Here is a 24,420-nt window from a genome sequence, read left to right on the forward strand (position 1 = left end):
CCTGCACAGCTAAACTGGCATGAGGTCCAGCACTGCAGTTTCTCACCTGCGCCACTATAAAAGCTCAGCGTGGTCTCCCGCTTTCTTTTGTGTACCTCTGAGTCCATTTTCCACATTACAGCCAATACCATCTTCTAAAGAAGGAATCTTCCCTGCTTCAATGTTTCTGTGTCATCCCACTGCAATCAATACAGGGTCTGAATTCTTTCCCACCACCTCAATGACCTGGCCCTGATTTTCTTTCTGACTCCACCTCTATCCACCTCCCCTGACCACACTCCAGTCAACTCATCTTCTTTCTGATCCACTAAACTCACTGAAAAGACAACTCTCTTCCCTGTGCTACTCACAATACTTCAGACACCAAATATGTAGGTTTTTCATACCAAGCAATTCTGACACTAAATCCCTGGAGTTAGCACAGACCCCACAGTTTAAGGGGTCAGTCTCACAAGACCATCCCCACTTCAGACCCCAGTGGCAAATTCAGGGCTTCCCTACTTCTCACTGGCCAGCTATAAATTGGTGCTTCCCACAATCCCCTCCTCGGGTTTGATAATTTGCTAAAATGGGTCATTGAATTCAAGAAAGCACTTTACTAGCTATTATGGGTTAATTATAAAGGATACAACCCAGGCTCGGCCAACTGGAAAAGATCCATGGGGCAAGGTGTATGGAAAAGGATGTAAAGATTCTCTGCCTTTCACTTTCTCCCAGCCTGTCCATTTACATCAGTGCAAGTGTGCAACTGGGCATCAGGATAGCGTGAGGAAATTCAGGGATATTAACCATGTGTGATGTAGCTGACATGTTCTGAATGCATAAATCTATATCATGCAGTGCGACTTAAAACTATGCACTATTTCCCGTCACTCTGTTATTCTTATTTTTGTTCATGGACCCTTCTCTATGGGTTATTTTCTTCCTGCTGCTCCACAGTTTTTCTACTCTGCAGGCCCCCAAATCAAGTCCTGTTCTATTTGGGTCTTAGTGAGACACAGTTAGGCTTCTGATTAGAACAAACAAACAAAAAACTACATTGTTGTTAATGAAGCAACTTCCCTTATTAGTTACTTGTTTTCCTCATTTCTGTGCCAAGACTCTCTTTTCCTCTAGTGTTTTACATCCGTTTCATTTCAGATTGTGGATTCTGTTTTGTTTTCTTTTCTCAGACTTGGCAGGTTTACCCAGCCTCTAGCTACCCCTTACTTTGCCGACACAAACATACAGATCCTCTATTACCTCACACTCTCTCAGGAATTCACACTGAATATCTGGATGTTATATCAACCCATCAACTTTCATTGCAGCATTTAAAAATATCTTATTTAACATGTAGAAAAAAATCTAGAAAAAATTACAGTATCTATAGTTTTTATAGTCTAAAGATGAGACTCTTTCTTCCTTTTGCAAATCATTTAAAATATTTTTTTTCCCTCAAAGGAAGTGTTCATAGCAATCATGGGTTTCACCATCTGGGAGTGGGAGCGTAACGTCCAGGCCTCTTGTGAGCAAGTATATCAATACACCTGCTCTGAGCATATTACATAAATTTATGGCAGTAACTTATTGAGAGCTAACTCTGTCCGGTGCGATGTTAGGTGTTTTGGTGGTGGTGTTTAATTTAATCGATCAACAACTCTCTAAGGTTGAACTACTATCCTCATTTAACAAGAAGAAAGTGAAATTTGAAAGATTACATAATTTAACAAATAACACATAGCTAGGAAATGGAGGAGATAGGATTTGAACCAAGCTCTGTCAGTCCCAAAAGTCCATTTATTTCCACTTGCCATGTCCTCTTTGTTCAGAAATAAGTTTTAAGGAAGTATAGTATTTACACTGACTATATAATGTATATATAATGTGTTCAATGAATATTTAATAGATAAATATAGTTGTATTTACTTTCACTGATGTAAAAAGATGGTAAATATTCTGAAATTGCCAGATCATCTTTTAATTCCTCTGTTCAATAGTTTATCAGTGTTTTCTGTCATGAATGGAAGAAAATATTTGCAAATGATGTGATCGACAAAGGATTAATCTCCAAAATATACAAACAGCTCATACAGCTCAATACCAGAAAAAACAAACAACCCAATCAAAAAATGGGAAGAAAATCTAAACAGACATTTCTGCAAAGAAGACATACAGTTGGCCAACAGGCACATGAAAAGATGCTCAACATTGCTAATTATTAGAGAATGAGGTATCACCTCACACTGGTCAGAAGGGCAATCATCAAAAAGTGTACAAATAGGGCTTCCCTGGTGGCGCAGTGGTTGAGAGTCCGCCTGCCGATGCAGGGGACACGGGTTCGTGCCCCGGTCCGGGAAGATCCCACATGCTGCGGAGCGGCTGGGTCCGTGAGCCATGGCCGCTGAGCCTGCGCGTCCGGAGCCTGTGCTTCGCAACGGGAGAGGCCACAACAGTGAGAGGCCCACGTACAGCAAAAAAAAAAAAAAAAAAAGTGTACAAATAATAAATGCTGGAGAGGGTTTGGAGAAAAAGGAACCCTCCTACACTGTTGGTGAGAATATAAATTGGTGCAGCCACTAGGGAGAACAGTATGGAGGTTCCTTAAAGAACTAAAAATAAAGCTACCATATGATCCAGCAATCCCACTTCTGGGCATATATCCGGAGAGAACCATAATTTGAAAAGATGCACCCAATGTTCATCACAGCACTGTTTACAATAGCCAAGAGATGAGAGCAACCCAAATGTCCATAAACAGATGAATGGATAAAGAAGATGTGGTGCATATATACAATGGGATACTACTCGGCCAAAAAAAGAATGAAATAATGCCATTTGCAGCAACATGGATGGACCTAGAGATTATCATACTAAGTGATGTAACCCAAAGACAAATATCATATGGTATTGCTTATATGTGGAATCTAAAAATAAAATGATACAAATGAACTTATTTACAAAACAGAAACACATCCACAGACATAGAAAACAAACTTATGGTTTCCAAAGGGGAAATGGGGGGATAAATTAGGAGTTTATAATGAACATATATACACTCCTATAAATAAAATAGATAACCAACAAGGACCTATTGTATAGCACACGGAACTATACTCAATATTTTGTCATAACCTATAAGGGAAAAGAATCTGAAAAAAATAGATATATATGTATGTATAACTGAATCATTTTGCTGTACACCTGAAATTAACAAAGCATTGTAAATTAATTATACTTCTATAAAAATAAATTAATTTTAAAAGAAGAACAGAAAAAAAATCTTTTCCGTCACAAGGGATTCAAACCTCTTACTCTGTCAATCTTGAATCCTGTATATGAACTTTCAGCCTGAGCCAAACTGGAATCTCCTTTGCCCCATTGTAACCCCACATACTGCACCTTTGCTACTGTTTCCTTATACTAAATACTCCTGCCCCAAGACTTACCAAATTCCTAATTGCTGCCACACCTCAACTAGAATTTGACCTTGAAGGCTCTGCTGTTTTAATTGCCCTGGCTCTCATTGATAGCTCCTATCTCTGAAATCCTGCCATACTTTCTGTGTGTGCTGCTACCTGGAACTTAAAAAGTGGTTCATTTTGTTATTCATCTTTTGTGTATAAGAGTATCTTACCCCTTAAGAACTGTGAGAGTATTATTCATCTGTTGGTATCCCTGGGACCTAAAACTTAAAAGATGCTAAATAAGAGTTAAAAGACTTGGACAGTGGTGGGCTGCCTTCGATACAGCACCACACTGTAGCAGGGGAGAGTAAGCCAGCAAAGCTTTCATGTTATTTCTTTTCTTTTTCTCAGCCTGAACAGACGATGAGATACATTATATTTCTTTGTGTCTTCGGTATACCAGCATGCTGTCTGGAAAATAGCAAGTGGTCAATAATATTCATTGAATTTAACTCAATTAAGGACACTGTTGTGGAGAAGGTGAATTTCCAGAGCTGTCTGAATAACACAAGAGAAGACTTGATAGGCTCTTAGGAAAAGAATGATGTTCTTTCTAGCATGTTTTAACAAGGAAGGAAAAGTGGGGGAGGAGGGGAAACAAAGTAGAAGCAAGTGTCTGGATGAAAAACCAAATAAGGTAAATTTTAAATTGCCATACAGAGAATTACAGAAACTCTCCATTTCTGCAGTAATTTAGTCACATCATTTCGGTTTTGCCTTAAGAACAATCTTGCTTGGTGCCTCAGTTTATGTTTTCATCTTAAGAAGTTTCAAATGGAAATATTGTATCCTTTGAGCTAAGAGATAAAATTCAAGATGCACCCCAAAGAAAATGCATTACTTTATTTATATAAGTAGGAATCACAATTCTTTAGATAGCATCTATCCTACAATATAAGAATGCAGGAAAAATCAAACTTGAGGTTTCTAGTTTTATACCTTTTTTTTTTAAACTAAAGACAGTCTTATAATTGCTCAGCTAGGTTTTATGTAGTAAAAGAGAAAATCAATTATTTTCAAATTATTTCAAAAGTTTTTCATAGACATCATCATGAAATAGACACTAGTATAGGCATAATTTTATTGAGGTTGAAATTATAGTCAGAACACAATTGCTCAAATGCAATGAAGGAAGTTTTGAACAGGAATAGTAAGCAAACCAAGATTAGGCAAAGGCATTAAACATGACTTAGAAAGTCTGGAAGTATGATCATGCACACAGTAAGTTATAACCAGAATCACAGAATGTTGGAATTGAAAAGGCCCTCAGAGATAAAGACCCAGACCCACATGTAGGAAGGATTTGACTAGGACCAAAATCAGCCTTGCGGGGCTGGACCCAAAAAGAAAGGAGCTCAGAACATTTTTGTTGGAGTTCAGAACCACAAATTTAAGTTTTTATAATGCCTGATAATGAATGCAAAGAGAGAAGTTACTTTTTTAATAGTTTTTTTCCTCCTCTCTGTGAAATAAGTGGATTAAGACAAACTATATGTACTACAATATGGACTTCTTGAGGGCAAGGGCTACAGAGCGTCTCTTTCTGCATCTCCACCCCCTAAATATAAGGTCCAAGGCATATCGACAGTAGTTGGATCCAGTAATCATTGACTGCTTACAATGTTAATTACCTTGATTACCAGGTACATATATCAATAAACTGTTGCTGTTATGGGTTACACTGGGTCCCCCCAAAAGATATGAAGTCCTCACCCCCAGACCTCAGAATGTGACTTTATTTGGAAATAGAGTAGTTGCAGCTGTAATTAAGATGAGGTGATAGTGCAGTAAGGTGGGCCCTTAATTTAACCTGACTCGTATTCTTATAAGAAGACAGACACAGAAGGAAGATGGCCATGTGAAGACACAAATGAACAGGGAGGACACCATGCAGAAATGGAGGCAACGATAGGACTGAGGCGTATGCAAGCCAAGGAACACCTCCGACCACTGAGGCTGGAAGAGGCAGGAAGGATGGTCCTTTAGAGGCTTCGGAGGGAGCATGACCCTACCAATCCCTTCCTGTCAGATTTCTAGCCCCAGAACTACGAAAGAAGGCATCTCTGTTGTTTTAAGCCACCTAGTTTGTGGCTCTTCATTGCAGCAGTCCTAGGAAACTAATACATGACCTTAACCCTCACTACAGCCCATGTGGTTTAGGGTCCTCTTATTTTATCATATAACTGATAAGGAAACTGAGTCCCCCAAGGCAAAGCAGCATGCTTAGGGTCACAGTGGCTGAGCAAGGAAGCAAACACAGGCAGTCTGGCTACAGAACCCATGGTCATAGGATATTACACAATGTTTGCTGGTTAAGTGAAATCAGTGCCTGGATGTGTAGTATTGCTCTATAGTGCATTGGAACATGCAAAATAATTTCTTCTCAACATATTGTACTAAATCATATTTTAAATAAAACAACAAAACCACTTGCAATGCGTTTTATGACCACCACCCCTCTCCTCCTCTTTCCACCAATTACTCACTAATCAGATGACTCAGCTCTCACTCAATTATAATAGGGTACTTTACATCTAATTATTTTTTTAAACGTTTATGTGTAGAAACCAAGAAAACTGCAATTTCAGAGCTTTGAGCATCTGTGCAGCTTTAAAAAAAAAGGCTATTTCTTTGGTCCTTAGAAAAACCACCGCAAGAATCTAACAAGTAAAAAAAAGACACCCAAGACAACTTATTGCAATTGAGTGGCGAAGCTTTCTTTTGAAAAATAATAAATATGTGTGTAAGCTTTAGCAGAGCTCTGTATCTTCCATTGAGATGTCTGTTCATGAGCATCCCAACTGAGGAAACTGGGCCAACCAGTTTGCTAGGGATCCCTACCTCCCACCCCACATGCCACCTAAGAAATTTGCTAGTAATTTTGAAATTATAGGACATTTCCTGTCTAATCACTCCCTCTACACCCAGGAAAATGGTGTGCATTGCAGGAGGACCTGTTTCTGAGTTGTGGTCCTCAGGTTAGAGTAGAAGGGAAGAAAGCAGCAATAAAACAATTCCTCCTGGTAAGTGGCTCCTCCCTGTCATTACCCAGCTAAGTGGGGAGGTGCTCTGATGAGCTGGCCTACTGTTACAGGGGTCGCTCCGGAGCGTGGCCAGAACACCTCCTGGTGTCCGTTTAGAACATCAAATGACTAGCTATTGCTGTAGCACTTAGCCCCTACTGCGCATATATAAACATTTTAAAATCTAACTACTGTTGAGGCCATAGGAGTCTTTAAGCCTTCAAATGAATAATTCTTCCCAGTTCAGAGGCCTCTTAGGGAAAGGTTGAAAGAGAAAGTCAAGCTCCACTTTGCAAAGGTCAAGCCGTTTAAGGCTTTGTCAGGTGCAGACAGACCCAGTGCTTCCCTTTCAGAATGCCTCGCAGGTGTGACACCCTCGGGGAGGAGTGCAGTCACAAGGCTTGTGCATTTCACACAAGTGCAAGCTTGCCTGCTTCTTCCTGGGAGCACAGAGACTGCTGACATTGGTTTATGTGTAAATACAGACAGTGAGGTCAGCGGATGGAGCTTATTCATTAGAGAACCCTATAAGCTGAAACAGAGACCAAAACCATTCTACAGAAATTATGCCAATGCTGTTCTTCCATATGGAGTGGCTGCATCATTCTGGAATTTGGCTGGCTCACTGGGGACCTTTGGCAACTCTACTGACTTCACAGGGACCTATTTTTCTCAATATATAACATGAGGAAGTGGTACTTTTAGATTCCTGACCTCTCTGAGTTTGTGAAACTGTGGCACAAAGTCGAAGGCCACACAGCAGAGAGGAAGGAAGTGGTCACTGGAGCCAACAGACCTGTCATGAAATGGCAGCTTAATGGCTAATTCAGTGACATTGGACGAGTTATTGAAACTCTAATCTCTAGTTTCCTCATTCGTAAAATAAAGATATTTATACTGACTGCAGATCTGTTAGAAAATTAACAGAAATAACGAACATAAAGCAATCAACTTATACCTGTTGATAAATGATAACTTTTTTTTTTTTTGCGGTACGCGGGGCTCTCACTGTTGTGGCCTCTCCCGTTGAGGAGCACAGGCTCCGGACGCGCAGGCTCAGCGGCCATGGCTCACGGGCCCAGCCGCTCCGCGGCATGTGGGATCCTCCTGGACCGGGGCACGAACCCGTGTGCCCTGCATCGGCAGGCGGACTCTCAACCACTGCGCCACCAGGGAAGCCCGATAAATGATAACTTTGATCACATTCTCTTTCACTGTCTAATCACTCCCTCTAGACCCAGAGAGATGATACCCACCGAAGAAGAACCAGTTTCTGAGTTGTAATCCTCAGGTTATGGCAGAAAATTGTCGATTTTTTTTACAGTGCAGTTTTGACTAGCTTCTAACATAATGCCTGGCTGACTCCTGGTTTCCATAAACAGGTGTCTGTTGAAAGAATGCACGAGTGAGAGAATGCATGAATGAACGCTAGATCCACACAGTGCCCTTCAAGCACCTGGATCTGTCTGTGGCTGATCATTCATGCAAACCTTCCCAGCAGCTGTCATGCTCTGGCAAGATTAATGGGACCTAATTATTCGTTAAAACACCTTTTAAAAATTAAGTTATCCTTTCAACAAGGAATATTTTACACTCAGATATTCTACTAACACACTCTATCTAATGTATTCCTCGTAAGAAGCCTATAAAAATAGAAATTATTATCCTATTATAAAGTTGAGCAAAGGGAGACTTAGAGTAATTAAGAAATTTGTTTCTAAGGTCATCCAGGTAAGAACTAGCAAAACCAGGATTTAAACCTAGGTGTCTGACTCCAAAGCTACTGATATTGATCAATGGATTATATTGCCAAAAATTTAATCTCAAAGTGTTCACATACTGGTAGGAGAATGAAGACCTCTACACACATATATAAGAGGGAAAACACCTAAGGGCTATGAGAGTACAGAGGAGAGATGGCTCCAACCAGGTACCAGGTAGGTCAACAGACAGTCTTTCCATGTTTGCTCTTTGGGCTTGCCTTCGAGGGATAGGCAAGTTTTTTATGTGGAAAAAATGGAAGGGGAGAGGATTTTAGGCAAACAAAATATAAGAAATTGCATAAAGAATTATGTATGTTCATGTAATATCTGGTAATTGGTTTTGGTCAGACCACAGAGGATGATATGAGGGTAGCCGTGGAGAAGGCCTGAAAGGGAAATCATGGAGTCTTAAAATCCAGATCAAGGAGTTTTGATTTCATTTGAAATGGAGAGAAGTGTCATTTTTGATACTGGCCCAGTGAATGATACACTCAGAGCTGATTTAAGAGGACCAATTGGCTGGGATGTGAAGGATAGAAGGGAGGACAGGAGACATGGGTGGTAAATTAAGAAGTTGTACCTATTCTGATGAAGGAAAAGAAAAACATTTGTTAAACACCTGTTAGGGAAAGGAATCATGCTAGACATTTTTCTCAAATCACATTTCTAGTCCTAATAATAATCTAATGAGGACATATTGACTCCGTTTTACAGATGAGATGGCTGAGGCTTGGGGATAAAATGGCCAAATGGTCAAGAACAAAGACAGTGGTGGGCTCTCAGGCTCTCTGAGTCCGAAGACCCCTGGGTTAAGGAAGACTCTTGGCTTCCAGCGACCTGACGGCAGGTTCCATCCTTAGGAAGGACTGGGCTGCAGTGGAGCATTAGGGACCTCTGGAACCCATGGCTTGAAGACTGAAAGGTTTTTTGTGCTTCTTTCTACATACTGGAGTCATTTCTTCTCATTAAAGATGCGCTTTCTCAGAAACCTGGTGATCTTAACTACCAGCAACACCCACATTTAGCATCTTACTTTGTTAGCCTCTAGAGAAATACTTAGTTGATAATATCTCTCCAAAAATCTTGTGGATAAGGAATAATAACAACCTAGCTTAGGGTGAGTATTCATCTCTAGATCAATGAACTCTAGGCAGGGGAGCACGATCTGGTAGGAGCAGAACACCTTGGTCAGGCTCATGTCTGCGGCTGGAGGACATGGTCACACCTAATTAATATGGAATCTCTCTCAATAAATATGTGGATGGAAAGAAGGCCAGTTTCTATCAAAAAAAATAAAAAAGAGTGCATGAGGCACATCATCCTATTGGTAGCCACTACATGCAGTGTCTTTCCATTAAAAAAATACTTTGGAACTGGACTTTCATGACCTGAATCACAGGAGCACCAGTTGAACTGGAATGAAGAAGGCAGATGAAGTGGTCAGCAACAGTCTGAATCACAGACCATACCATAAACATCTCTTAAGGGTCTGTCTTCATAAGAAAGCTTGCCCAAGTCAGCATTACTGACATGAAAAGGGGCTTCCCCACTGTTTTGGAATCCTTGCTTTTATCTTATGTTATGACGTTATTTTATATAAGCAACAGATGTATAATAAAACCAGTGATGATGTTGACTATTCATATGTCACCATCCCATAAGAAAATGATGGCAAACATTGCATCCTTTCTTTCAGAGACGGAGATTTTTCCAAATGCTCTGACAAAAACAACATGCATTTCCCTTTTGTTAAGTATATGTTTTTCTTTGAGGATAAATTTCTAAGGGATGATAGAATCAAAATACCAAAACCTACTTATCTTGATAAAATGTGTTACCTAGGCAACTTAGGAATATGTTCAAGATCCATTTTGTAAAGAAGTTACAGCATGTATTTTTCAGACTACTTAAAGACTTTCTATCCTATTTAGTGAATTCTTTAATCATTATCTAATATGTTTACCTAGTTATACCGTGCATGGTGTATTTTCATATTTCATCCTTTCTGAGATTTCACAGCAACTTTGTGAGGTAGCTAAGGAGAGCATATCTGAGGTGGCCAAAGACCCAGCCTTGACGTCTAGATAGCCAAAACATTGCTGGAATTACACGGCAGAACCACTCCATGATTATTACTTCTGGGTACAGGCATCACCTCTCCGGCTGTGACACTGGGCAGGAGACCACTCTCCTGGAGCCATGATCAGTGCTGCCTTGGGGAGCTGAGTGTCTTCAGCACCTTCCTGACCTAAACAGATTCTGCACCTGCATGGACTAAATGTTCACTTCTCCCCCCCCCCACCCCCAATTAACAAGCTGCAATCTTAATCCCTAAGGTGATGGTATTAGGAAATGGAGACTTCGAGAGGTGATCAGGTCACAAGGGTGGAGCCCTTGTGAATTGGATTAGTTCCCTTGTAAAAGCGACCCCAGAGAGCTCCCTCTCCCCTTCCACCATGTGTGAACACAAGGAGAGGACAGCATCTATGAACCAGGAAGCCAGCCTTCACTAGACACTGAATCAGCAGTGCTATGATCTTGGACTTCCCAGCCTCCATAACTGTGAGAAATAAATTTCTGTTGTTTATAAGCCACTGAGTCTATGGTGTTCTGTTACAGCAGCCCAAACCGACTAAGACAGTGCCTCACCTGCTTCTGCAAATCAAGGCTTTCTGTATCAGTGTCCTATGAGTATGACTGAGTGGTAGAAGCAAGTACCTGCTACTAAGGTGATCAACCATCCTGGTTTCCAGAATGTAATATAGTTGGTATCATACAGCATGCAGTCTTTTCAAACTGGCTTCTTTCACTTGGCGATATGCATTTAAGTTTCCTTCATGGCTTGATAGGTATTTCTTTATAGCACTGAATAATAGTCCATTGTCTAGAGGTAGCATAGTTTATTTACGCATTCACCTACTAACAGACATCTCGGTTGCTGTGAAGTTTGGGCATTTACAAATAAAGCTGCTGTAAACATTCCCGCGCAAGTCTTTTGTGTGGACGTAAGTTTCAACTCCTTTGGGTAAATACCAAAGACATGATTGCTGGATTGTATGGTAAGAGTATGTTTAGTTTTGTAAGAAACCATCAGACTGTTTTCTAAAGTGGCTGTACATTTTTGCATTTCTACCAGCAATGAATGATTTATATTTTTTTATATCTTTAATTTGTTCGTCCCATTGGGCCTTCCTTAAGTCTAAAAACTTGACGATGTCTCATCCTGCTTACATCCAATATCAAGTGAAAATCAAACCCTTCTGCATGTCATTTCTTCCTATCACTGCCAAACTGCTTTAAAGAAATTTCTTTATATGCTTTCTCCCTTCCTGCTTATTACGTTAAAAACCATACCTTTATCTGGGAATTTCTTTCTCTCTCGAAGAAGAAAATAACATAAAGGAATGATATTGAAGCTTCCAATTATAATGGATTATTAGTTCTCACTCTGTTAAATTTCCCTTCTACCTTGGACATTATTGAGCTCCTGTTCAAGGAAACCCTCTTTTGCCTTGAGGACACTCTATTTTCCTGATTCTCCTTTAACTTTACCTTCTCCCTTTTAACAGCCTGTAAAATATAATTCCCTGTAATATTTTTTCTTTACATTGTCAACATTGTTTGTATTGGTTATCATATGTTTCAACTATTGCAACTCTGTGAACCACCCCAAACATATCTACCTCCAGGCCTAGCCATCCACCAAATTCCAGTTTCACTTCTCTGATTAAACACTCCAATGGACCCCCAGATGTAAGACTTAGTGCCCTCAAATGAACTAACACTTTTTTCTCCTAAATCGCTCCTACTCTGGGTCTTTTATTTCCACTGAGGCTACCATCACCACCACTTTGCCATATCCCAGCCCTCCAGACACCTGGGCATGCAACTTCAACATTAAAAAAACATTTCCCTTTGATCCCACACATTGAATCAATTACCAAGTGAAGTCAGGTATGCTGCCATACACTCTCTTTTTTTACTCTCCTCCCTTTTAAATGCTTCTAGTTCTTTCTTTCTCACCTGGACTTCTGCAGGCACCCTCCCATTCAGTGATTCCCAAGTGTGAGTCTTGGCATAATGTGGGGTGAGAGACCAAGCACGTCCTGTTAGGAGGTGCTGTCAAGATATTGGCTGGGAAAGGAATGCATTTGTAGTGGGCAAATAAGATGCTTTATGAGGCTTGACCACGAAAATGACTCATGTGGTGTTCTCCTACATCTAGATCTAATGCCTACACCCCAGGGGGAAGACAAAATGATCCACACGGAGGAAGAAAATTTCCGATTTTCTATTTTCTGTTTATACTTATTGTTTTCAAAAACAAGATAGGAAAAAATATAAGCGTTACTAGTATCTAATGTATGTCTCTCCACTGGCCCTCTGCCTTCCCATATGGGGTAGGCTCACCTGATACCCGGCAAAGTGAACAGCGGTGCCCTCCCTTTTTCCTTTTCAGCAACGCAGTGCTTTATATTTCAGTTTAGGTTTACCCTGATAATGGATTCACAGAATACTTTACCTCGCTTTAACTAAACAAGCCCTCACAAAATGAAATGCTTAAAAATGCCACTAAGTATCGGAAGATAATATGAGTAATTAAGCAAACAAAAAACATGGCAGAACTGATACTTCTATTCCTAGTATACGCTCTTTGTCACTCACATTGTAACACCACATAATGATAATCTAACCAGATCGAACAAGAAATAGGTCTCAGATAATCTAAATTAACAAGAGGACTATTTGAAATTTGGCTATATTTCCACTTTCGTTGAGGACAAAACTTGCCTTAAGTGTATATTGTGCCTTGAGATACTAGCTAAAGATAGCATGTTGCTGTCATGATTAGTAAGATACAAAAAAACCAAGCCTAAATAGCACGATTAGATATATAAATATATACATGTGTGCATGTGTGTGTATGTGTATAGTGAGAGTGAAAGGATTTATTGTACTATCAAAATGTAAATACATATCTATTGTTCATTTCATCTTTTAGATTACTATTCTTGAATAAGTAGTACAGCATAAATGAAATAAAGATATTAAACTTTACACTTTTTATTGAAAGTATACATGAAGCAAGATGTCTGGGGACAAATGTACTTCATAGACTGAGACATGAAAATTTGCCCCAAGTAAGCAAATTCATCACTTAGACTAGTACCCATGATTAAAATTTATATTGTGTTACATTTAGAAGGAAATAATATTTTCTTAAATAATATCTTATGTTTGTTTTGTGGTCGAAACAAATAATTCATTTTAAAAGTTTTAATGTAATAAAAGAAAAATAGGAAAATATTATCCTTCTCAAACTGGGGCATGAAATAAACAATCATGTGAGAAACGTTTAATGAACAGTATTCTTTTTATTTTTCGGCTGCACCACACGGCTTGTGGGATCTTGTTCCCAGACCAGGGATCGAACCCAGGCCCCTTGCAGTGAAAGCACAGAGTCCTAATCACTGGACCACCAGGGAATTCCCAGTGAACAGTATTCTTAATGGATCCTGTTAAGAATACATTAACACTTCCACTATTCACTGTTATGTATATTTGTGTGTGCTTTTATTTTATAAAATTTCAAGCATCTATAAGTCACGAAGCATTTTAGCATTACAGAAAGTAGAATACAAAAAATCAATGAAGTAAAAATCCTGGAATTCTAAATATGACTTAAAAATATCAGTTCGAACTGATAATACATTTTCTCTTCAAAAATGTTTATATTTCCTAGCTTTGCTCTCTGAAAGGACCTAGAAACAATGACATGTCGAGGAGCAATGAGTATGCCTATTGTCTAGATTGTAGTTATTAATATTATTAAACCACTACTTGTTAATAAAAAATATCTAAAAATTAATTTAGCTTAGCCTTCAGATTTTTCCACTACATAAGTCCCACATTTGTCTATGACTTTATTTTCTACCCACTTTTTGCATTAGGCAAATTTTGTCTGTTTCTCACAAATGTCCACTTCCATTGCTCAATCTCCTCCACCCACTTGGGATGTCCATTCCTTCATCTCTACCTGCTCCGAGCTTACTGCCTTCAAAGTTATCACCTCTTCTGCAAAACTATCTCCAAATCTCCCAGATGATAATAATGTTTTTCTCTTCAGAACTCTGTCCCCTTTAGGAATTCATTGTGAGCATTTTTTTGCTTTTTGTTTTTTGGTACTACATTTTTATCTGTATTTCATGTAATTTTATATTTCTTATTGCCTAACCTTCTCAATGTTAGGACCTTTTATTCACCTTGGCATTCCCTAAATTACAGACCACAATGACTTTCATGTAGCAGAACTGGGTAATAATTTTTGAAGATCCTAAAAATATGTTACAAAAAAATCCCTATCTATTACTTTAACAGCCTTATCTTTCAACCCAGAAGACACCTGTGAACCGAGATCAATTGTGTTAATATCATGTAGATGAGATTTTAGAACACCGAGATGAACATGACTTTGCTGTTTGCTTCAGGAGACATTTGTCTGGGAAACAGAAGACCACAAACCAGAAAATATCTTCAGTGTTTCCTTCAGGAAATTCCTACAGATCAATTTATGAGACAATACTCTTCACCTGGGCAAAAGAATCACTTATCAAATGGTTTCCTTATGAATACTTGTTTTCTTGGTCTTGTGTCCATCAATTTTAAATAGTATATCAGAAATTCAGTCCTCTCCCAATCACTTCCCTGCTTTGAAATATCTACTTTAAAATGACCTGAGGCCAGAACCGGAAGTCCAGTAACTATCCCACTTCTGAATTCTCTCTTCTGAGACCCTCCTAAGATGGCCATTGGTATTCTTGCTTACTTCTCAGTTAGGGCCATCTGGTGATATTTAGGGAGTTTGATATACCCTATAAATGTTTCAGTCAATCTATATTATAGATTACTGCAAAATCAAATAACAATATATACAAAATTTCTCAAAATCCAGGATGATGTCATTTTTAAGTTGACATCTGTAGCACTGATTTAGGTGCTTGAAAAATAGTTAACAAAATTTTTTCTTGAAAACTATGTTCAATATGATAACATCTTGTATAGGACTGCCATTTGCAAAAGAATCTTTCACATAAAGTTCAGGCTTTTTGTACTGATGGATAATCGCAATCTTTTTCCTCCCTTGCCTCACTTATTGAAGAACGGTTCATTTGAGGGTTGTTTCTAGTTCACAGAGTCACTGTTAATTTAGAATGTTTTTTGTCCGTTTCTAGTCTATTTGCACTGGAAATCTAGTTAAAGCAATTCTGTAATTTTAAACTTCCTTATGAAATATGGAATAATGATCATTGTATTCAAATGATGAAAGAACGTGGTTTATATTAGCTTATGATTCCTGGTTTTCTGAACTATGAAGGGGTTTTTGTGAATTTGTAAAGCACTCTACGAATGTAGTTTTTCTAATTCCAGAATGGAGCACAGTCACTGACACTTAGGAAGAATGCTGTAAGGTCTATTGAATGAATGACAGCTTTTAGTCTACAATTAGAGGGCTTTAAAAATGCCTCTGAATAATTTAACAACAGCTTATATTCCCACTGTAGTAAAATCGCTATTATCAAATCCTTCCTCAAGAACAGGTGTCACTAAAAGCCAAGGAAAGACAGCAGCTCCAGCTGTGCGATGTGTGACACTATTTGTGGAGCCAAAGAGTGAAAAGGGGAGGCTGGGCTGGCAGGACTCCCATAGACTGTGGTGTGCCTTCTAGTCTACGTCAGTGGAGCCCCAGGGTTGTCCAGTGACTGATGTCATGGAAGGCAACTCTGTTGCGCTTCAGGACTGGGCTGGTGCCTGCCCTGTCAGTGTGGAGTGAGTAGCCAAGCTTGGGCTTGCTCAGGGATTTGCAGGGCTCTGGGGTAACTCAGGGTGAGCGAGCCTGCTCACTGCGTTCCTGCCACCTACCCCGCAAGTCCCTGGAGCGCGCGGAGCCCTGAGCCGCTGGTGCTCTGGGATCCCCACGCTGAACGGGGCCCAGAGCCAGCAAGAGCCCATCCACACAGATCCTAGTCAGGGATGCACAGGCAATCAAGAGACAATAGTTAGTCCACGAGGAAATCACTAATCAGAGCAGATTAACTGGGAAAGAAAGAAAGAGCTGCTTTTCATGTTAATGACTTCAATTTTGAAAAACAAAAGAAAAGGAATACAAAATGTTGTTTATTGTAAGATTATTTTTCTAAATGGATCATTTTTCTGGGTATCTCTTGCCCTTGTTTCTTAAGCTCTTTGTAAAGAGATAATTACATATGACATTTTGCCACATGTGAATGGGCAAGGAGATTGCACTCACACACACACACACACACACACACACACACACGTTCAACACCATCCTGCAGCACAATCATGTCTTGTCTTGTCTTAAGGAAGGACATTACATCATAGAGATGATGGGGGGAAGGGGAAATAACTTCAATTCTGTGGATTAGAAGAATAAACGGATAATGAAAAAATATATTTCTTTGGTGTGAAGAGGAAAATACAGGCTGCCAAAAGTATGCCTTAAAATTAGGAGATTAATCCATGGAAAGGTACAGAAGGTACGGATGGTGGTGTAATTCTCAGCAGAGGAGTTGGTCCCCTTGGGCGCTCCAGAAAAAAGTCCTCGAGCGCCTTGCTGCTTGCTGTGGAAGCAGGAGGGGAGTCTCTACCGGCAAAAACATTCATCTCCTTTAACACTAGTGCACGCGTATTGTTGTATCTGGGGGACAGACCCATATGATACAGGTGACAAGCAATAGGAGGGCACAGTTAACCCTCACCAACAGGGGTGAACAATGAAGAACGCTATGAAACCATTTATAAAACCGTTTGAGAGATATGCTTTATTTTCCTCTAGAACACTTCCTCCTACAGTCCATCTCCAGTGAATGTAATTACAACCGTCTTTGGATTATAATGAATTTGGAGAGACCGTCAGTGGAATATGGTAATCTGCAAACATTTCTATGCTCTGGAGTGCACAGAATTTTATGTGAGTGAAGTTTAAAGCAGTGAGCATTAATTATCCAAACATTCTAAGCTGTATCTCATAGCTTAAATGGAATTTTAAAGTCAAATTAATTTATTGGTCCTTTTTGTTTTCTTCACTCTAGCACATAGGTGAGAAGAAGAAAAGTGTGCAGCTCCTGAGAGAAGTCGTGCTCTGAAGAAGTGGGTTGATTATAGAGGTGGGGGAGGTGAGAGGGGGTGGGAAGCATAAGAAATACAAGCGTTTCATCCTGATCCTTTGGGACACTGGCTTTGTCATGTCCCATGGCAAGAACCAGAATGTCTGTGCTTTGGACTTTGTAGGTCCTCATAACAAAAATTAACACTTGTAGAATCTATCATGTATTGGACAAAGTTCTTATAATAACTCCCCTGATCCCATGGGGGTAGGTGGGCTATTATACCTCTTTTACAGATGAGGAAACTGACGCTTAGAGAGTCTAAATGTCTCGTCCAACAACACGCAGCTATGAAGTATGGGAATCAGCATTTGGATACTGGAGTCTGGCTCCAAGGTATGCACTCTTAACCACCACTGTGGGCTACAACTGTGGCAATCAGGACCACGTGGCTCAGGACCGTAGGTTCCTGATCTGAGTTCTAGTTGGGTGAACCCTAGCCTTTAAGAGCACCTGGGGCTTAAATGATGCCAATTGCTGGTCTCAAGTTAGTACACAGAATTTTCATAAGACTTGAATGAACTACTCTACAGACACACAGTGTCTGTGTGTTACTACTGCCTGTGTCCTGTACTCAAATGCAGACCCTCAAAGGTTGGCCTCCATTCCCTCATCTATGGCCCCCAGCACCCAGCAGGACGCCCAGCCTAGTGTGGGTTCTACGCAAATACTGAAGGAAGGAAGGGCATCGGTACCTACTGTTAACTGTTTAACCTCCCCAGTGAAGGGCTTTGTGTTCCAAATGTCTAGAGAAGAGGCTAATTTTGGAACTACACTTTAAACAGACTGTTTTGAAGTTTCTTATTGAAAAGGGTCTCAGTTTCTAGCTCATTTTCGGCAGAGGATACAAAGAGGAAGGCATGGAGACCGAAAGCCCTGGTCCCCACTTGACTGACATCCCTGCTAAAAATGCTAATAAGCCAGCACAGTAACTTCAGTCCTTGGTACATTTCCTGAATTGGTTTGAAAGGAGTGGACTGACCCTTGTAAATGAGTTTAACTTGCTTTCTCACATGGATAGAAACTGTCAGTTTTCTGTCATCTAAGCTGCTCTGCGGAGCTCTTCATGTTCTGTTGTGTCAGGAGACACTTTTTTTTTTTTTTTTTTTTAATTTCTGATCTCATATAACCTCAGAAAGGACCTTTTCCTTTCCTTAGAAACATGCCACTGTGACAGACGCCGAACCAAGCTCCTTCTTCTCCTTTTTACCTTTAGCTCGTTGCCAAGGTCCTTGTCATCTCCTTGCTTCTTTTTAAACGTCTTTAATTTCTTCGAGAAATGGGAAGGCCAAGCCTGCTTCCCCATCAGCATTTGCCATTGTTCGGAGTGTCACTCAAGAGTTAGCTGGGTTAGGGGACAATAACATTCAAATCTGTGGAAAACCTGCATTAGGAAACCTCTGCGAAGGTGAAACATCATGTGAAGTAGATTACAGCTCTAGGGTCAGGGGCTGACACCAGCGGGGAGAGCTCTGACCCTCTGAGCTCCTTCTTTCTTCTGTCCCAGCCTGTAGCAGTGTGATGGGCAGTTTTCTTTCCCTGAGGCTCAGGCCTGACCCTGTGGAAGGTGTCAGAAGCCCAGGCCTAGAGACATTACAGTAAGTCCCTTACATAGGAACCTTCAAGTTGGGAACTTTCAAAGATGCAAACGTGTGTTTGCATGTCCGATTACATAAGTCAGTTCACATGTCTGGTGTATATTGTCACATGTGTGCATCTTCTGCAAGTGGTTGTGCTTTTGTGTACTTCACTGTACAGTACTGTACAGAGTACAGTATCTTTATTTCAAGCCCAGGATGTCCAGAAGCAAGTGTAAAAGCAGTGGTGATGTAGCTGGTACTACTGTACTTTTCAAGGTACTGTACTGTAAGATGAAAAATGTTTTATTTTTTGTGTGTTTGTTTTTTATGTACGTTTGTGTGAAAGTATTATAAACCTATTGCAGTACAGCATCATATAGCCAATTGTGTTAGTTGGATACATAGGCTAACTTTTTGGACTTATGAACAAATTAGACCTACGCATGTGCTCTAGGAACGGAACTCGTTCATATGTAAGGGACTTGCTGTACACTTGTGATGCCCAGAACCAGAGGTAGAAGCTCACGACTTTTTTTCTGTCCAGTTCTCAGTTTTGCAAAGATACCATGAAGGCATGACATTTACAAGGCTGCCAAGAGCAAAGGCTATCTCCTCCTCAGTCTCTCTTTCTCTGCTTTCTCCCCCTGCTTTAAAAGAAATATTATCTGATTACTAACAAAGAGTTCCTCTCTTTAATGCACCCTCCAAATTGCACATGTAAAGAGATCCTACAATTTCAGGCAAGAAAAAGAGAATTGATGTTTTCAGGCATAAGGGCCAAAAATTACACTAATTTTCTCTTCCTTGGATCTCTGATTGCCAGTATCTTCAGATGGCTTCAAATGTCATTTTACAGCTTCAGATATAGCTTCACCGATGCTTTTTAACATTCCAGTAAGTATTGACAACGTGTCTTTGAATGGATGACAGTGTTACAGTTTTATTCAAATGGGAAAAAACAGGAGCCGTTTTACAGAAGGATGAATATTCCAGGCAAACAGCCATGCTTATGGTGCAATGTGTTCTGGAGAGAGGCTGGTATCCACTGTGGGTCAAGAGCAAAGAGCGCTGTTCCCTTGCAAGGACGCCTGTATAAAGGTACAGAAGCAATTATACAGTGCATGTATTTATCCTCTTTAAAAATTTAGTGGCAAATAAGAGAAGACACCACTGTTAAGGAAAGTTGTAGGAAAAAGCAAAGCAACTCCAAAGCTGCCCTCTACCTCCTCAAGGACTTCTCTGTGACCACCAGTGGAGATTGAGGGCAACTGCAGGTTTACAACCCGCAAACCTGCTTGCTTGGTTGACCTTATCCCATTCACCAGCCAGTTGAGCTCCCCAGATGCTTTCCTGTCAAGCTTCTCTGGTTGGTTGATCTGGTTAGCAGAGTGAAGAAACACTTGCCTCCTGTATTTTCACTAGTCGAGGTGCAACTCTAAACCTATATAAACGTACTGCAAGTATTTTATGATGAGTCGTTGCCTGACCTTGGCAGTGACTTTTCCAGATAATATCGTTAAATGACAGTGACAATTTTGATGCTAATGCTAACTGACTTTTTATTTTTTTGGTAAATGATTTCGGGAAACATAACTGCTAACATTCCTTGGTAATAGTCTCAATTTCTTTTCTTTTTTTTCTCAACAACTTGCACTTATATTTAGAGTCCTTGAATCCAAAGAAACTTAATTTTTCCCTATTCGTGGATGTTTTATTTGCACCCCCGATTTGTGATTTTATGGTGAAATGACTTTTCCCTAGCAAATGCTAACAATTTTTCAGTGTAGAAATTCTTAGTAATCATGTTTTAATCTTTCTCAGTTTTCTCTACCTCTCCACCCTGCCCCTCCCAGCCACGACCCATGATAATCCTCTTTCTGTTGCAGAGGTGCATTTACATGACACCAGAATCTATCTTTATTAAGAGTTCACCGGCTCCTGCTGTTATTCTCCACACAAGTTCTAATCCTCTGTTTGTGACAACATAATCATTTCCATAGCAACCAACTGTAATGTTGCAAAGCAAGGATTGGACTTCAGGTGGGGAATAAGCAACAAAGGGTTGATGAACTCTGAAGGAAAAAAAAAAAAGTGCCATTTATATGCAAATCTTAAAAGTGGTGAAGGAGAGTGGGGAGAACTGGAGAAAAAGGACTGAATAATAAAGAAATAGCATTGTTTTAAACAGACTTGAAAAGACTGTATTTTTTCTTCTGGGAATTCAGTGGGCCTTTTGCTGCAGCTGCAGGTTGATTTGGTCTTCCTTCCTTCCTTCCTTCCTTCCTTCCTTCCTTCCTTCCTTCCTTCCTTCCTTCCTTCTCTCCCTCCCTCCCTCCCTCCCTCATTGCAAGACCACATATGGCTGTTAAAAGAGGGATGTTTATGACGTTGGTGTCCTTTTGAATGTACCCTATGGGGAGGGATGAAGAGAGGACCTGCTTAGTGAATGTTCCTACTTTTAAAATAAACTTCAAGAGGAATTGTCCAACTTTTATCCTGAAAGTAGGGACAGAACATTACAGTGAGCATCTGGGCCTCCCTGTTTCAACTTAAAGTAGCAAGACACAAGTGGGACCATGAGACTTTCATGCAGAGATTGTGAAAAAAAAAAACCCAACTATGATGGATTAATAGGTTTTTAGGAATTTCAGAGGTAAAAGAGAGGAAGAAAATATTATTGTGATTCTCTGATCACTGTAAAATCTTTTCACTCAATTCTAGTTACTTTTTCTTTTTTTAATAAGCAAAACTAATTTGCAGTCTTTATTTCCAGGTTTTTCTGAATCAAGAACTCAGACCTTTTATTGATTTCTTATGTTTTGTAAAATGTTAGAGCAGCAAAGCTACTTGCAAATAACTTAACCTAGAAACTGTGTCAAAGAAAGATTGCACTGGACAGAGTTACACAGGCAGGAAGACTTTATTCAAGACTATTGCAACAGTGGAGAGATTTTAAATCTTGGTTGAAATGATGAGACTCAAGGACATTCTCATCGTAGGGCTATTTTGAGTTCTACTGTGAGTGCTACACCTTGGGTCATGATGCCAAGAATATCTGCACAGGTAACAATATTATTCCTGGAAGTCTTTCTTACTAACTCAGAGCAGCTAGCAATCATTTAACTATACACTAAAGTGACTACAAGCAGCATAAAAATATTTCAAGCTATCCAGAATTCAACATCTCCTTAGAAGATTCCAAAATTCCCATGGCTACTATCAGTTTCCCCAACAGGAGGCGAAGTGTGACAGAAGGATGTTAAAGTGAGAAGAGGTTTTGGTTGGAACTGAAGACTTTTGCAAAATTTATCATGTGAATCTGAAACTTGGGCTCACCTCAGGGGGCCTTGGAAGGGACCCCTGTAGGTGAGGGGCTCTGAAGCTGACACTTTGTTAGCTGCACGGCAAATCCACTCCTACCTTTGTTTGGACTAATGCAATCCATCAATTCTGATCTTGAATGTTTCATCATTATTTTCAGAATACATTTCAAACATTTAAAACTTCACTTTATTCCTCCAACCCCTTGCTATTTATAGATTCTTGCCTTTGCCCCTCCACTGTGGTACCTCTCTTAGATATGGATGTATTCATTGGACCAGGGTAACTAAATTCCTGTCCCCAAACTGTAGCTAACTCTGTGAACATGGACAAGTTACCAATAATTCTTTAAGGACAAAAACTTTTCCTTATCAATTGATGCATCAGGTTCTGATGGCACGTGGTCGGCACTCAGCACATTAAACAAATATGTATTGAGCACCTACTAATATTCTTGGTGATGGGTAATTCAGCACAAAACAAGACAGTGTCCTTATCCTCATGAAGCTTACATTACAATGGAGAGGCAGAAAATAGCCAGGGTGATTTAGTGTGTATTAAAATAATGAGTACCTTTTGGATAATTATAGCTATAAGCACTATAAAGAAAAACAACAGAGCAAAGTGGTGGAGGGTGAAGAAAGCAGGTAGATCGGAGTTTTGGTTTATTGAAAAACTCAACTCTGGGTCTTAGGGACTTGCTTAGAAAATGGGATGTTCAACCTAAATGAATTTGAAGATCCTTTTTTGCTCTATCATTTTCTTATTCCGTGATGTAGCAGAGGAAATAAAGTTTGTGCTTCTGGGAGATTTTCAGTCATTTTTAATCACTACATTCAACCAAAAGGCTGTTACATAAGCCTTGGAAATATTCTTAATTTTCATGAGTCAGAAGGTAGGTAAGAACAAGGCTAGCAAACACAGATGGGTGATTTTATTCTAATCATCTTATTTCTGTCTCTGTCCACTTCTCTTAAAAAAGCAAACAGCAGAAACAGTGAAGAGGAACATGGAAAATAGGACAAAATGTACTATTTTTGTTGACACCCCCAATAGTGGCAGTTTTCCCAAGGGTAAGAGAAAAGCAAAAGAGCCTGAGACCAGAACTGGTAGCAGAACACACCAAGACATCCTAAAAATCAATTTTAAAAAGCCTATAGAAAAATGAACAGAAAATAGGAAAGGAAATTCAAATCAATTAATAATAAAGATGCTGAGCCTCATTAATAATCATATAAATGATCATTGCAAATACAATGAAAGATCTGATCATAAACATAAAATCTTAAAAATCTAACAATCATAATAGTGGTTGAGGAATCGTAGAAATTAAACACTGTTGGGGTCTGGGGGAGATCTACACAACTGCTTTCAAGAATTCTCTAGTTTTTGGAAGCTGTAGTTGTGTACAGTGTACGGTAGCAATTTCCCTTCCAGGAATAACTCAGAGAAATCCTTATATGCTGCACACATGGAGACACGATCCCCAAAGTTCACTGTGGCATTGTTGGCATTAAAATCCCCGGCAACAGGAGAACGGTCATACTAATTTTGGTGTTTTCCTACCATGAAATACCATACAGCATTTAAGTGACCTTTGTGGCTAAATCTAAAATGTACATAATTGTAAGCAAAAAAACAAAACAAAAAAACAAGCCAAAAACATTTAGGTCGCAAAATGATACCTAAAGAATCATACAATTTACGTAAAATTTTAAAACATGCAAAATACTTGTATATATCTGGATTTATATTATACACACATGAAACATGGAAGCTAAAATACCAAGTTCAGGAACCAGACCATAGGATTGGGAGAGTGGGGAGTGGGATCTGGTAAGAGCACACAGAAAGTTTCACCTCTATCTGATATGTGCTATTTCCTTGAAAAACAGAAGCAAATATGGGACAGTGTTAAGATTTAATGAAGTTGGATTGTAAGCACTTGGGTGCTCATTTCATCTGTCTATATTTTCTATATGCTTGAAACATTTCACAGTGAAAAAGAGAAGGAGAAAAGAACACATTTCTCTTTGTTTATTTGGTACCCATTGCTGCTGGGAGAGCCTTCCAGAGACGTCAGTGCTACATTTGTACTG

This window comes from Grampus griseus (genome assembly GCF_964374135.1).
Source record: "Grampus griseus genome assembly, chromosome: 12".
Taxonomy (NCBI): Eukaryota; Metazoa; Chordata; class Mammalia; order Artiodactyla; family Delphinidae; genus Grampus; species Grampus griseus.